The sequence below is a fragment of the Schistocerca gregaria genome, unplaced genomic scaffold (assembly GCF_023897955.1).
Source record: "Schistocerca gregaria isolate iqSchGreg1 unplaced genomic scaffold, iqSchGreg1.2 ptg000927l, whole genome shotgun sequence".
Classification (NCBI taxonomy): domain Eukaryota; kingdom Metazoa; phylum Arthropoda; class Insecta; order Orthoptera; family Acrididae; genus Schistocerca; species Schistocerca gregaria.
The window spans coordinates 57,501-60,000 of NW_026062284.1; positions in this window are offsets into that span (position 1 = coordinate 57,501).

Here is a 2,500-nt window from a genome sequence, read left to right on the forward strand (position 1 = left end):
CGGGCGGCCCCCCTTCACCGGCCGGGAACAGTCCCACCAAGCCACCGCCGCGTATCGCTTCATACCCACATGGGCCTAGTCACGTGTGTGGATGTGGCGGGTACCGCTGAAACAACCGGTTAATAGCTGTACCGATCGTCGCCATCACAGATTCACCTCCAGCGTGAACAACCGCTCAACAACGGATTTCCAGTTCATTTGCGTATCTTGGGCAGTAAACGTAGATGTCCACCTACATTTGCGAATTCAACAATTCTTGCATGCCAGGATGTCATGTGTCACGACACGCTACATCAGACCACATACACACTGCGACATGTGCAGAAGAGAACACGTGGAAGGTGGCCCGCGCAAGTATGCGATGTCCCTTCCGCGATCCACTGTCAACCGGCATCTGCGGCATGTCCCAGATATGGAACGCGGTCCACCAGGGTAGCACTTTGTGTGAGGCAATACGACAAAGTCGGAATACACGCGTCACTACATCAGACGGCTCACGCTGACCTGACCTGACCTGACCTGACCTGACTCACCGCACCACCACCCCCAGCGACCCAGGGTGACATACAATGCGTTCGTACGTTCCTCCCACACGCCTCTACGGCGTACCACAGTGCAACCTAGCTGTTATTGGGAGACGAGACAAGTAGCATCGAGCACAACATATGGAAATTGAGATTCGACACCGTTGGGCACAGCCAGCGTACAGTCACACGTATCACACTACTTCACTCTGTACGTAACTACCGATGATCGGTACAGCGTGTGGGTTACGCGTACGACATCAGCGGACAATGGACACAGACCATACCACGACGTACACTGAGGGCGTCGACATCTGAATGCAACTGAACAGCTGCGAGGCTCATTTAACACTCACACGCCAGACCGACCAGCTTGAGAGGACAGAGACACAAAGAGGGGGACAGAGGGGGGGGGGCCGATATAGTCCTATTGCAGTACAATTGACAGTGGATAGCGGGAATATGTGGAAAGTAAGCAACACTCGCAAGACATCTACATGAGGATAACAACGACACCAGAGATTCCGAGCAGTGAACTATGTTAGGCAAAGGGACAACGTGGGTTAGGTTAAGGGACAACGTGGGTTAGGTTAAGGGACAACGTGGGTTAGGTTAAGGGACAACGTGGGTTAGGTTAAGGGACAACGTGGGTTAGGTTAAGGGACAACGTGGGTTAGGTTAAGGGACAACGTGGGTTAGGTTAAGGGACAACGTGGGTTAGGTTAAGGGACAACGTGGGTTAGGTTAAGGGACAACGTGGGTTAGGTTAAGGGACAACGTGGGTTAGGTTAAGGGACAACGTGGGTTAGGTTAAGGGACAACGTGGGTTAGGTTAAGGGACAACGTGGGTTAGGTTAAGGGACAACGTGGGTTAGGTTAAGGGACAACGTGGGTTAGGTTAAGGGACAACGTGGGTTAGGTTAAGGGACAACTTGAGTTAGGTTAAGGGACAACTTGAGTTAGGTTAAGGGACAACTTGAGTTAGGTTAAGGGACAACTTGAGTTAGGTTAAGGGACAACTTGAGTTAGGTTAAGGGACAACTTGAGTTAGGTTAAGGGACAACTTGAGTTAGGTTAAGGGACAACTTGAGTTAGGTTAAGGGACAACTTGAGTTAGGTTAAGGGACAACTTGAGTTAGGTTAAGGGACAACTTGAGTTAGGTTAAGGGACAACTTGAGTTAGGTTAAGGGACAACTTGAGTTAGGTTAAGGGACAACTTGAGTTAGGTTAAGGGACAACTTGAGTTAGGTTAAGGGACAAATTGAGTTAGGTTAAGGGACAAATTGAGTTAGGTTAAGCGATAATCTGGTACAGCCACAGTTAGGTTAAGCGATGATCTGGTACAGCCACAGTTAGGTTAAGCGATGATCTGGTACAGCCACAGTTAGGTTAAGCGATAATCTGGTACAGCCACAGTTAGGTTAAGCGATAATCTGGTACAGCCACAGTTAGGTTAAGCGATAATCTGGTACAGCCACAGTTAGGTTAAGCGATAATCTGGTACAGCCACAGTTAGGTTAAGCGATAATCTGGTACAGCCACAGTTAGGTTAAGCGATAATCTGGTACAGCCACAGTTAGGTTAAGCGATAATCTGGTACAGCCACAGTTAGGTTAAGCGATAATCTGGTACAGCCACAGTTAGGTTAAGCAATAAAGTTGGTTAAATTTGGTATTGTGGGAAAGGGGGAAGAGAGAGAGAGGGGGGGGGGGGTGGATAGTGGTGGCAGTACGCGGATGCCTGAGTCACCGTCAGATACGTCACGTCGGTTCGATGCTTGTAGCAAGAGGCTGGCGGGTCTGTGTCTCTCACTTCTGCAATTTTTCATGTGGTATAACACGAGGGCGGGGGGTGATATTTGGTGCCCCTCTGTGTAGGATGTGTGTTGGTTTATCTGAGCAATGGTAGTTGTCGGAGGAGTGGGGTATTGTGCTTTTATAGGTGGACCTACTGCTCTGGTTATCATAGTGTCGAC